Source organism: Alosa alosa, chromosome 15 (genome assembly GCF_017589495.1).
Source record: "Alosa alosa isolate M-15738 ecotype Scorff River chromosome 15, AALO_Geno_1.1, whole genome shotgun sequence".
Taxonomy (NCBI): Eukaryota; Metazoa; Chordata; class Actinopteri; order Clupeiformes; family Clupeidae; genus Alosa; species Alosa alosa.
The window spans coordinates 15,622,472-15,635,956 of NC_063203.1; positions in this window are offsets into that span (position 1 = coordinate 15,622,472).

Below are 13,485 nucleotides of genomic sequence, written 5' to 3' on the forward strand. Positions count from 1 at the left end.
GATCATTTAGTGAAATCAACACTGAAAAATGATATACTGCACTACCAGCCTCTGTCCCACTCAGCCAGCCGTTGGTTATTGTGTATAGCACGCCATGGCAGAGAGAAATGAGGAAACGTGGCTCAGAGATGATCTATTTGGATGCAACATATAAAGACATAACACAATATGGATTTGCAACCAAGGTATTGAAATTTTAGTCCGTGCTTTCAGACAAACTGTGGTTCTGTCGGTAGCGTTTACTGTTCTGACGTTCCTCATTAGAGGGATGGACCGCGGCCTGGAAGTCGACGTTCGAGGCAAACTTCTCCATTGTGCCTCTGATGCATACAGTAAGTACAATGCTAGGCTAACAGCTAGACTCTATCGATTTAAATGGCCATTTTTTTAGCTGAACTCACCGTCCTGACCAAAACTGTAGTCTTTAGTATGTGTAACTCTTTTATTGTCAAATCCTTGTTTTTAGCGCTATATGCTCCAAAGATGCCGGCTTTTACAGCCTCTAACCTCAAGTATCTCGTCTCCTCTCCGCGCTTTGTTGATGACGTTTGTTTTGACAATGCTCATTGGAGGGATGGACCATGGCCTGGAAGGCTGCAGCTTGGAAGTCGACGTTTGAGGCAGACTTCTCCATTGTGCGTATCAGTGTCATTGTATCCAGTAATTGTAACACAGAATCTCCTGTTTTCCCGGGGTGTGCAAGTGTGTTTGTGTGTGTGTGTGTGATAGGCTAATAATAAATAATAATCTAATATTCTATTATAATGATTAATATTTATTTGTTATAAATGTTTTAAAACACATAGCTTATAGGCCTACATTTTTAAGTTTTCACTTAACTCAGTGGCAGTTGGGTTAGCCCCTTGAGCCGTGGATCTGCCCAAGGTTTCTTCCTTGGTAAGGGAGTTTTTCCTTGCCCCTGTTGCTCTTGGGTGCTCCTTGTTGGTGCCCCCCACCCAATCCCAATCCTCCCCCACCTTTTTTATGCAGCCCTTGCCACTTAATCTACTAAACCCCTCTTCTACTGCACTTTTACCCCCATTAATGCACAAATAGGCTGACACCAGACATAATTTCACTGCATTTCTTACTTCCAGTAACTATATGCATGTGACAATAAACTTCCTTGTATCCTTGTATTGAATGCCAAGCTGTTTCCGGGAGCTTTGTCCTAGAGTGCCAGCAATCTAGACCATTGTTGATGATTTCTGTACAGCCACAGCATATTCTGTGTTATAGCTATGAACACATACAATGGCTTGATTAAAAGGTGAGACTTTAAGCTCTCGGTGGGTGCAAACCGTGTATTTCTACACGCCTCTGTTCCTTAGAAATCCAAAGCTAAACAGTGGCTAGTTTTTATAAAAATCTGTTTTTTTTCTATAGACATGGAGATTAACGTCTTTCATGAAATATGAAGTGTTGCCTGTTACTTACTTGTGTAAACTTTCCGGGAAGTGATCAGCGAGACCTGGCGAGACTGCCACCTAGTGACAGACCCACGAAAATGGCCTGGTTTTGACCTGACGTGCATGTGTCACTGATTCGACCCAAAGCGGCAACCGAGTTATGATAAAATGTCCAGATTGTGCGTTTTCATGAGTTTTCGATCGTCATATATTTCATTTCCATTCATCACAGAGTTCCCAAAATCATGGTGAGGTGTGTTAGAGTGTCTAGTTTCGTAATTTAAAAAAAAGAGCTAAAAATGGAACTAAAAAGAGAACTGAGGGCTTTGGGAGTTAATATTGATGAGGACGTAGAAAATAGGGCATATAATGACTACACTATGCCCATGGATACCCCAGAATATATCCTATCTGCTCTCAATGAACTGGAGGCTTTGATAGTTTACATTGATGATGACGTGGATGAAGCTCAAAGGAAATACAAAAGGAAGAAGGAACTACAAAGTTTCCTAATAAATGAGCTAAAAGAAGTCGAGCACGACAAAACTGACCTGGACAACAATGTTTACAAAGAGACATCAACTTTGCCGATGGAGATCCCTGAAGTATCAGAGAGAAATGAAGGAGAAGCCGTGCTGGACAGTCTCCTATATAAAGTATATAAAGTGGACTCGACTCTGGGTGAGTAGAATACCTGCTCACATTGGGTGTAAGAAATAGCCTTGCATCACCAAAACCCAACTTGAGCAATACGTGGGCTATGTAAAAAGTGAGCTCACTTTTAAAACATCAAAATGGTTCAGCAGTAAATTTGAATAAAATGCTTCTCCAATTTGTTTCGCCTCAGAAGGACGAATGAAAAGGAAGAGAAAGGGAGAGCATGGAGGCCAGACGCTGGAGACAGGAAAGAGGAGGCGGAGCGAGAGGCCTGTTTCTGGAGTGCCCTACAGATTCACAAACGCTCCGTCCCTAGGAAGAGGTTTTGTGTGGTAGGACAGCAGCAGACGGGACAGACAAGGACCATCATCAATAATAAAACCAAAACCAGAAGCCAGACTTCTGGTGATCTTCACTGTTTCGCCTCTATTCATTTTTCAAATATTCTTGTAGCACCACTAAGGACAAGATGGGAACGTATGATCCCCCTTTATTTTGATTTGTTTTATAAAATGTACATTTTATCTGTTAAGATTCAAGATCAGTATGTAAAAATGTTGCTGAACTGTTACTGAACATCACCTTAACCAAATTCAACCTCTAGAATGGAGAATATAACCTTATGGAGTTAACACTGATGAGGACGGGATGAAATTAAAAAGAAGACCAAAAAGTAACTACAAAAGCTGCTAATAAATATAATTTAAATATAATTCTGCAACCCAATGACTTGTAGGACCAGATGGTGACGTATGAGCCCCCTATATATTTATTTGTTTTATAAAAAGTACATAGGCTACCGGTATACAGTCATTTCCTTGTATTAGCTGCATTGTGTATAAACCGCAGGAAACCGTTTTATGCAAGTAAAAAAAAAAAAAAACATATTAATACCATATTAACTGCCCCTGTGCAACTGCCCCTGATGCACCCTAGCGGCAGCAAATTACATTTCCTTCCAGGGCTAGTCTAGCAACTCTCCGTTGGCTTGTGAGCTCGAAAAATTAAACTTCTATCAGTCCAATCAAATCGTGTATAGAGTCGTTAGGCGGGCTTAACATAATGATTGATGGAAGAGTTGCAATCGTTTGACTTGAATTCCCTGCTACTTGAAAACAAAGAAGATGGATGTTGCTGTTGGCCAACAGTGTGACACGAGTTAAGCTTGTTTTAAGATGGCAAAAGTTTGAACTAGCCAACTAGCTCCACTGGTGGGAAAACGCATGGGACTCAGCGCTGTCAGGACCTCGGTTTAACGTCTCATCCGAAGGACGGCATCTCCTACAGTGCAGTGTCCCCGTAACTGCACTGGGGCATTGGGATCTATCATTTTGGCCAGAGAGAAGAGTGCCACCTACTGACCACCCACCAACACCACTTCCAGCGGCAACCTAGTTTTCCAAGGAGCTCTCTCATCCAAGTACTAACCAGGCCCACACCTGCTTAGCTTTAGTAATTCAGTTAAGACAAGGTATCTGGCTACTGGGAATAACAGTTGTTATAACAATGAATGAGCACTACTTACAAATCCCTCATTCTCCTCTCCCATCTTGATTTTGAGTGATGGGAAAAGTGCTACCATAGATCTGGCCAACTTGGATTTGTCTTCACTTTGTGGCAACTGTCGATTAAAACAAATAATTCAAATCAGTGAAATATAGGAGTTAAAAGAGTATACAGCTATCTTACAGACTTTTTAAACAGGCTTTCTTTCAGTCTATAACTATGTTACTACTTTCAAAAAGTACTGATATACATTGTATTGATATTTTCAATGTACAATAGAAGTGACGTATTAATATTGAAACATTTTAAAAGAAGCGCTTTAAGTACCTATAAGCTAAAGTGAATTGTAAAATGGTGTATTAACTTACAATCCCTTCCTCTCAATCAACTCACTGACAGCGATTTTAACAAGGAGTTTTCTTGAAGACTCTGAGAGTGTTCCAGAAGCCTCATAATCTGCCAGAACACTTGCACCTTTCCTCACAATAACTGCTCTCAGAGTTTCAACACCAATGGGATTCTGTTGATGGGAAGAAAACAAACAAATAAAATCCACATACATGAACCATTTCTGATGATTTCTGTGTTCATTAGTACAGAAAGTATTCACTGCATGCATTTGTTGACTACTAAATTAATGAAGTAGTTCCCAAAGACCAGTCACACAATTATGACAAGTAATGCTTATTTACTACATACTGTAGCTAAGATGTTCACTTGAGTGTTGACCTTCACATCACATGTTTTGTCCTGTCCAGCCATTCTTGTTCTATACTGTACATTCTAGTAGCTCTAAGTATACTTTTGTTTGCAAAGTTGCAAGCCCCATTAATATCTATTTCCAATTAGTATTTTTCATGTTATCACATTAGTTGGTGTACATACCCTGATTTGATTTGTTTCAACTGCATCCGATTGTTCAGTCTTAAAATGTTACAAGAGACAATTATTATTATCAAACATCACTTGTATATATTAGTCATTGTGTCTATACTAAAGCGGTAGTAGTTATTTAGAATATTCAAATCATAGTGGTACTTTTCTTGTTTCTTTGTTTAATTTGTTATATTATGTTATCACATTAGATGGTGTACATACCCTGATTTGATTTGTTGTGACTATTTCAACTGCATCCGAGTGTTCAGTCTTAAAATGTTACAAGAGACAAATTATTATTATCAAACATCCCTTGTATATATTGGTCATTGTGTCTATACTAAAGCGGTAGTAGTTATTTAGAATATACAAATCATAGTGGTACTTTTCTTGTTTCATTCGTTATATTAAAGAATTATCATTGCATTGAGAATATCATACATACCAAGATTGATGCTCCACGTGTCTTGAAAAACACCTGGAACTTGTCCATGTGTTGAACAAAGTCATGGCAGTCTATATCAATGAATTCATTGAATTCAGGGGAGAATTTGAGAATTCTGTCACATTCAAGGAGTTCACTGTTAAGGAGTAGTGTTGCATTCGATTTGCAGGCATCTACTATCTCTTTGACTCCAGCTGAAATATTTTTTTGCTGATTTCCTTGTCATCCAGAAATATGGTAACAAGCAATTTGGGCATCTCCATGTCTCCTTGTACTGTAGCTGCAACAAAATAGATTCTTTTAAATTTGATATCACACCATATTGTGAACACATAACTTATTTCAACTTCCATACAGTTTACATTTAACATTATTCAGCATTTCCAAAATAAACACACAATCTTGGTGACTGGCGGACTGGTCAGAAACTAAATGTTACTTTAGGCTATTATCAAAATGCCAGCATTGATTACCGTTTCATTAATGCGTCACTTACTGCTTAACCTGCACCCCAAAAAAGCAAACTACACACTCTATAAACTACAAACGATAGCTAATCATAACGTTATGCATAGATGTAGTTCAACACTGGGTCTAACTGCATGCAATAACGTTTCATCAAACCGTGTTCACCAACGTTAGTGTCACGTTCGGAATACAAATGTGTTTCCCCTTGGCAGCGCACTAAATGCATCAGTTCATTCATCATCGCTAACTTGTAGATTCATTGTATGTAGTAGAACATGTTCTAATGTTATGTCATGGAGCAGAAGAGATATAACGGCATATAAAAACAGGACTACACTCACATTACCTGACCTTATGTCTGTTATGACTGTCACTTAAAGCTTGTAACCACTGATTGTTCGGAATAAAACGGTCACCGTTATCTAACTTATGCAACTAAATCAATAACGGTGGTTATCATGATTTATAGTAGTTAGTACGTTAGATAGTGTTGTAACTTATCGTAATGTGTAACGTAGATAGTAGTTTGTAGTTTTGACATCCTGAGCCCTAGCATTTCATACCTTGTTACAAGGTCATACCAGTTCCCACAAACAAAGCAACGTTTCCCGCCTGTAATGTTAGCAATCATAGCGTCTAGCTAGCGCACAGCGTTAGCATTCTAGAACTAGCTCCTTTCCGCCGAATTCGCTAGCTTAAAATACATACCAATGTGGTCAGCTTGCTAATGTTAGCTGTCCATAGCTAAAACTTTACCCAAAATGCGGATTTACCCACATAGTAATACGAGTTGACGTAACGTTAGAATATTTTAGTTTCTACATGTATGGCAGTGTTTTTCAAAGTGTGTTAATGTAAGGTAGCGCAACGATTGCTTATCAATAACCTAGCTTCTAGGTGCTAAAGCTAGCTGCTACTTGGCTAACAATCGATGCTGGACTTTATTTTAGTTTATTATCGTTTAACCTTTACAATATTGCAAATTGCAACAGTCTTTAAAATAAACATAACAAATACGTCTGAAGACATGGGTCTACCTTACCTTTTATTCAGACATTTACATCCACTGTGTGCCAGTGCCACCTTGCAACTTCTTCAAGTGCGCGCGCCAAGATAAAATGAAGTGCTGCTGAGAAAAATAACCTCTCAGGGTAACGGCTCATCCAGGACACCAGGGATTGGCCAATAATTTAACACATTTTGTGTTGGGCAGTATATTCCAGCAATATAACACATTAACAACACAAAATAACACAAATTGTGATAACACAAAAAATGTGTAGTTATTTAACACATCATTTTTGAGAGTGTGCGTGCAGAAGGAATTTGAAAGACAACCGATTATCCCGCCCCTCGGACTGAGCACTGCGAACGGTGAGTGCCCAGACTCTACATTTTAATGTGGGTCTGGCTCGTCAGGTTATAAACCTTGGCTAATAGTTGGGAAATAATGGTCACATTGAACCTAACATGTAAGCTACATTGTAGAGGAGACTATAGCTAGGAGTAGGATATGACTCTGAGGGCCCTATCATGACATTCTAAAGTGCATAGTCACTCGTCAAAAGTCTATTCAAATTTAGTAGGATGTCCGGTTCACATTGGGAGGGGTTTCGTTATCAAAAGTGGAGCGCATGGCGCAACAAGGTCTTCCTAGGTTTTTTAATCAGTCATATGGGTGTGTTTGGGGCGTAACATAATTTTAAACCAATGAGAATGACATCTGGCATTCCCTTTAACGGCGCAAAGCGCAATATGTCAAATAAATGCATCGGTATTTTGGCATTCAACGGCGCATTTGAAGGAGGCTGCTTGCGAGACCGTATGAAATAGTCATTCTTAAACCATGCATTACTAAAACCTAGCATAGCCTTAACGCATTTGCACTCGTCTATTATTTGAACTCATTGGCAAAGTGAAACTAACTTCACTAACTTCAGGTGTCAGTCAACGAAGACAGTTATATGCAGTTACCTTCACTATTGACTGACAATGGGTTACCATCGAAAAACATAGGCTGGAAAAAGCAACACTTACCGTGTTGCTCAAATGACTGAATAAAACAACATTTATCCTGCAGAGGAGTTGCTTATATCTCATGACAGTGCGTCTTCAGCTGTGCTCCATACGTGTCTCTCGCCTCTCCCCTAATCACTTTTAACCGTCATTACCAATTTGCAAATGATGGTGAATAATTACTCATCATGAGATGTACAGTATTTCGTAATATCTTTATTCTAATTATGTTTCCCATTGTAATTGTGCAATTTGTAATGCTTTGCATGGACTTGTGCTGGTGTGCGTTCATTGAATGATCGAAGTATGGTGCGTGCACCTGCCAATATGACTGTTGACATGCGCTCTTAAAATAGCATATGAACAACTCGCCATTGACTTCTGACTAGGTTTAGGAGGTGTATGATACTGATTTTTAGACAATGCGCCAGGCCCCTCCCTAGGTTGTTAATTGCCACCCCTGGTCGCAATGTTTAAAAAATAAACGTGCAAAATACCAAATTAAGCTTTGCGCGGGTGAATAACGAGCTTTACGCCATGCGCTGGAGCCCAAAATACAGCCCTGAGTGTGCTTGTATGACTGCATGTGTGTACCGCTGCCTCACCTTGGGTACCTGGTACCGCAGCATGAGGAAGTAGGTGCTCCTTGACCTCCTCCAGGGACCATGGCAGCCGGTGACATGTCTCTGGACTCTGCTCCAGACGGAAGCACAGGGACTGCATCCGCACCAGCAGGACCGAGCAATCCTGTCCCAGACACCCACTGCATCCCGTCAGGGAAACACTCTGGGCCAGATGTACGTACATTTGCAAACGTAGCGTTATCAGCGCCATGGACAAACCGCAGATAGCGAACGCTGTGATACCCAAGTTTACGTTGTATTTGACAGACCTTTTTAGGAGTCCGGAACTAGGACCATCATCTAGGTAGATTCACGAGATGAGCTGTGACTAGATATGGTAACGTTAAATGCTTTTTCACCATTTAATTCACACCGCTTAACTCCCTTTGCGACGGTTTCGTCTCAATGTGGATCTTTGGTGTGAATTGGGTGTTATGTTTTTGATGTGCGACGGCTACCGTAGTGCTATTAGGTTGCAATATGATCCCTAAACACTAGACGCGAGAAGTTCTTACACATGGGACCTTTAATGTAGCTTCTTACCTGAAAAATTAAAAAAAAGTGTTTTTGCTCCAGATCGTACCCAGCAACCATGGTGTTGTACATGTTCATTATATTTTTATCAAGAAATTGTGAAAATGTAACTAATCCCTTACCAACCCAACCTTGTAAAATCGTATCACTTCTACCTGGTATAAAATCCGGATTATGCATCATTTCTCTGAGCAGAACACTCTCACTCTGTGTTTGCAGTCTTTTGCACAGTTGTCTCCAGGTCATAACTGTATTTCCTATACAGAATGTGTTGTTTTTGTCTCTTTCTTTAAAAAAGGCAATGTTTCTATTGATCCTATTGCTATCTCATTTTCCATATTAATCCACTTTCTCTCTAGGTCTCCTTTCATCCACTTCATTATAACTTGAATTTGTATTGCATATTAATAATTTTGTATATTTGGGAGGCCTAGCCCTCCGTCTTTCGGTCGAGTTAATAATTTAAAATTAACTCTGTGTTGTTTATTATTCCAAATAAAATTGCAATCATTTTGTTCCACGAGTTAAAGAAGGTTTCTGGTAATCGGAGTGGTATGGCTTGGAATAAGAAAAGAAGTTGAGGGAGTAGCATTATTTTAATCGTTTCTACTATACGTCCCGTCTGGTATTCATTTCCACCTATTTAAATCCTGCCTGGTCTTCCTTTCAAGTGTGCAATACAAGTGACCCAAATCTTTACTAATGAAAATACCTAAATATCTTATCATCTCTGTATCCCATTTGAACTTGTAGTGTTGTTTAAAAAAGTGATTCATTTGTGTTTTCATTTATTTTCTAAGTAAATAAATTAAAATGGTGGTGCAGTCCTCCCAGTCAAAGAAACAAGTAATACTATTTAAAAATAAATTACAAAAATATCAAAATGTCAATGGAACAATAACAAAACTTACACTGTTCTGTAAAACATTGGATTGTCAGTAGGCCTATTTGGAGAACACAGTCATGTCAATGTAGGCTAGCTGATGAAGTGGCTATGAATTAGCCTATAGGTAGGCCTAATATTTTGTATTGTGCTTTAATTCTTGTTTAGGTGTTCCAAAATTAAATGTGTTATTCCAACATTCCAATGGGATTTGTATTTTCTCTGTCACAGTCCTATAGGATTCTCAACTGTTAGGCCTACTGGTTTTGTCCTACCCTCATTGACATCAGACCCTTCTTAATTTGCCAAAGGTTTCGTATGGGTATTCCCAGGCTAGTTTTTCCAGTAGGATTAGGATTTCAATCAAGATTGATAGGATTTCTTATAGGATTAAAGGTGCCCTGCCACACACAACCGTTTTTACTTGTATTTTTTTTTTTAAACATGTTAGGTCCATATGTGTTTGTGCTATGTCGTGAATGTGAAAATAAACAGCTACCTCCGCTGTCAGCTCTAGCCACTGAAAAGAAATAAGCAGAGAAATTAGGCCAATTGCAAAAACTCTTCAGATTGACGTGGAATTGATGAGCTCATTACTATTCATGAGCTCGCCCAGTTGAGACCGTGCCCACAAAATTAGTTTAGCTCTAGTTAGTTTTAGTTTAGTTTTCGTAGGCCTATGCAAGGATGGCTGAATGTCAACAGACTTGTGCGCTATGCACGAATAGAACTTCAACAATGCATTTTGCCCAAGAACCCAGACTTGAGGATCAAATGACTTCAGTTTATTTTTTGGAACAATGCTACAGGCTCTGCAAAAAGGTTGCTGTTGAAGCCTGGAGCAGTAGGCTACCATCACAGCAGTCTATGACCAGTGCCCGTAAGTAAAACGTTATTGTCAACTCAAGGAAGTGCTATGTTATACAGGTGTAATAAACTCGCTAGCCTAGCAGGTTTTATTTATGCACATTTGGACAATGCTAGCACTCGCTGCCAAGCTACGTTCATGCCATTAGTTGATAACAGCTACCATCGCGGCAGTCTACGACCAGTGCAGTCCTAACTAAAACGTTATTGTCAACTCAAAAAAGTGTTATGTTATACAGGTTTAATGCATTCGCTAGCCTAGCAGGGGGGCAGCCGTGGCCTACTGGTTAGCACTTCGGACCTGTAACCGGAGGGTTGCCGGTTCGAACCAGTAGGCACGGCTGAAGTGCCCTTGAGCAAGGCACCTAACCCCTCACTGCTCCCCGAGCGCTGCTGTTGATGCAGGCAGCTCACTGCGCCGGGATTAGTGTGTGCTTCACCTCACTGTGTGGTGTGTGTGTCACTAATTCACGGATTAGGATAAATGCAGAGACCAAATTTCCCTCACAGGATTAAAAGAGTATATACTTATATACTTATACTTACTTATAATTATTTATGCACATTTGGACAATGCTAGCACTCGCTAGCCAATCTAAGTTCATGCCATGAAGCTAAAATTAGTTGATAATGGCTGTCATGTTATGGACTAAACCTACTAGCTGTTAGCCAATCAGAGTCAAGCAGCTTAGCTCATTGAATATTAATGAGAACTGGCGCAAATCGAGCTGAGTCTTCATATAGGCTTTCAATACCATGCTAGAATGGCTTGAAACAAGGTAACCAAGGCATGTTTTCCACAAAAAATGTAACCGAGTCCATGGCAGAACTTCAGACATCACCACAGAGTAATGAAATACGTGTGGCAGGGCATCTTTAACATTAGTCTCCCAGTCCAGATATTGGGTGGATGTTTCTAGATAAGAAAGGTAATGTATTTTTTATTTTTTTTTATTACTAATTTTGTGCTAATATTTTAAACTTTAAATATTCACAAATGTTTTGATAAGGCTTAAGATACTATATGTGACATGTAGGTGAAGAGTTCTGCTGAAACAAGCAAAGATAACTTTAGCATTGTAGCTAACGCAAACTTTTTAGCCAAATTAGCTGCAAGTTAACTTTCTTTCAGATGTCATGTAAGGTAAGTTAAATTAGACTCTTCTAACCAAACGGCTGTAGAGAGAACTTAAGTTAGACTGTAAGGTATGTTGCTAGTAACAATGCAGATTTTGCTTGATAAGTTAGCTGCTATTTACCTATAGCTACCTAGCAGCTAACGTTAACCTTATCTCATGTGGTAAGTTTGATGGCACAGGTGGCTAACATGAGCTAAGGATAACATTAGCTTCTTGTGTGTAACAGTTGATTTAAGAAAATTTTAAAATAACTTTTATTTAGCCTAAGGTCAAATTGGTGTCACATTGGCGGCCTTAAGGGGGGTTCTAATTCATGCTCAATACTTTATGTTTCAAATGAAACCCATGATTTCATTGCATGAATATCTCTATTATTATACTCCTTGACAACAGAGTGCCAATGTGTTGTTTAAATTTTTTCTTATTGAGTACTACAGTAACTCACATATTGGACACTGCAGAAAGTAGGCCAACTGCTTTTGCTGGTGGCATCTGAAGCTCTACTGCATCTTGTTGGCAGAGGATGGCAGGTACTACTGTTATGCTGCCCTCTTGCTGCGCTCGTTTGCAGGACTAGACAGCTAACTGGTCTCAATAATGTGATGGAACTTCAATAATCCACAAGGAGTGCTTTGTTCGTTCCTTTTATTGAAGTTTCCAGCAAAACAGGAGATTGCAATTGGTTGTAAAACTGCACAAACAGAAATAAAGAAAAATACATACATTTCTCATAAAATAAATATTATGCATTCACAAGACGCAGCTAAGGCATATGCTCACACACAGCACCGAGACCTAGCATAGTGAGCTGCTAATCTTCACATGACCAAACACATCACTAACTATTAAATTGGCGTTATTTTCAGTTTGCTTAACAGAGTTTGGTGTACTAACACATCACAGATACTTACAGACAAATATTGTCCAAAGCAAAAACGTAAATTAAGTTTTCATGGAGGATTCTGACTGCATAAGAAAACGTGGCTACTCTTTGGAGCACTTCACGAGAAAGAACGTAAAGGTTATGAACATAACCACAGTTTTCTCAAGAACACGAGGCGTTAACCAATGGGAATACACTCCTCATTCATGTGATCACCACTGAAGTCCTCTAACAGGGCCTGCTAAGGTTCTATTGGCACGAAACAGCTTGGCTATATATTAGCCAATAGCAATCACTCTAGTCATTCTGAAGCGATTTCTGAAGCGATTTCAAAAAACAAGTAACGCGCCCCCAAGACTAGATGGCCATGAAGGGTTAATGCCTTGTGTTCTCCTTCAGAGAACCGTGGTTATGTTCATAACCTTTACGTTCTCTATCAGTCAAACTACTTGGCGTTAACCAATAGGAACACACTCTTACCTTACCCGGCTAGGCTTTCAGAGGCGCCCTCGAAGAAAACATGCATGGTGTGCCGCTCTTCCGTGCAAACGTCTTTGGCCATTGCTGTGAAAAATAAACAGCCCCCAATGGGACGCCCAGTGCACCCGTTGGTGAATAACAACACAGTCCCAGTCCACCCATCCCTGCCTATAGACACGGCGTGTGTGTGAGGTGGGGGTCAATCCTAGTTTCAACTGTTACAAGCACCCCAGAGAGACCATAATCTCGCCTTAGGCACCCTATCACCAGTCACAATAGCCGTAGGGTCGGGGACAGATATGCCCTGGCCTCTCACGCCGCACCTTTGAGGCTACGTAACTGTACCACGATCGCATGCCACCGATAACACAGAGCAGGCAACAGACGTGCTTGCAGTGATCAAGCTGTAGTAACGCGCAAATGTATCCCCCGTCTTCCAGCTGGCGGGCGGCCCTGCAGATATCTTCAAGCGTGGCTCCCTTCCAGTCTGCTGCGATGGCTTCCACGATCCAATGGGAGAGCCTCTTTTCTCTAGGTAGGTCCTCAAGGCCATGACCGGACACAAGTTCACAAGTCATGGCTCTTCCCGCTTAACCTGACTCTCGCCAGATGAATTTCGTTCCGTTTAGCTCCGCCTAGCTTCACTCACATCCATCTAGGACCTCTTCCATTGAGAGTGACTGTAGGCAGGCAGGGCTA